The sequence below is a fragment of the Podarcis cretensis genome (assembly GCF_951804945.1).
Source record: "Podarcis cretensis genome assembly, chromosome: 1".
In the NCBI taxonomy this organism is placed as follows: Eukaryota; Metazoa; Chordata; class Lepidosauria; order Squamata; family Lacertidae; genus Podarcis; species Podarcis cretensis.
Window position 1 is genome coordinate 110,460,698 of NC_137170.1, and position 274 is coordinate 110,460,971.

Consider the following 274-nt stretch of genomic DNA (forward strand, 5'->3'; position numbering starts at 1 on the left):
TAAATAGGATTAAAAAAAGTTTTATTGTTAGTTTTTAATCTGTTCTTATAATATTGTTTTTATTATTAATCTATTCTGTTCTTATAATACATATTATTTTTAATTGTTTTGTTATAATACTATTTTTATTATTAATTAAAATTTAATAATAATAATAATTTTATTTGCACCCTGCCCATCTGACTGGGTTGCCCAACAAATATAAAAGTTTAATAAAACGTCAACATTAAAAACTTCCCTAAAGTTTTATTGGCTTTATATTGTATTCAGCTTA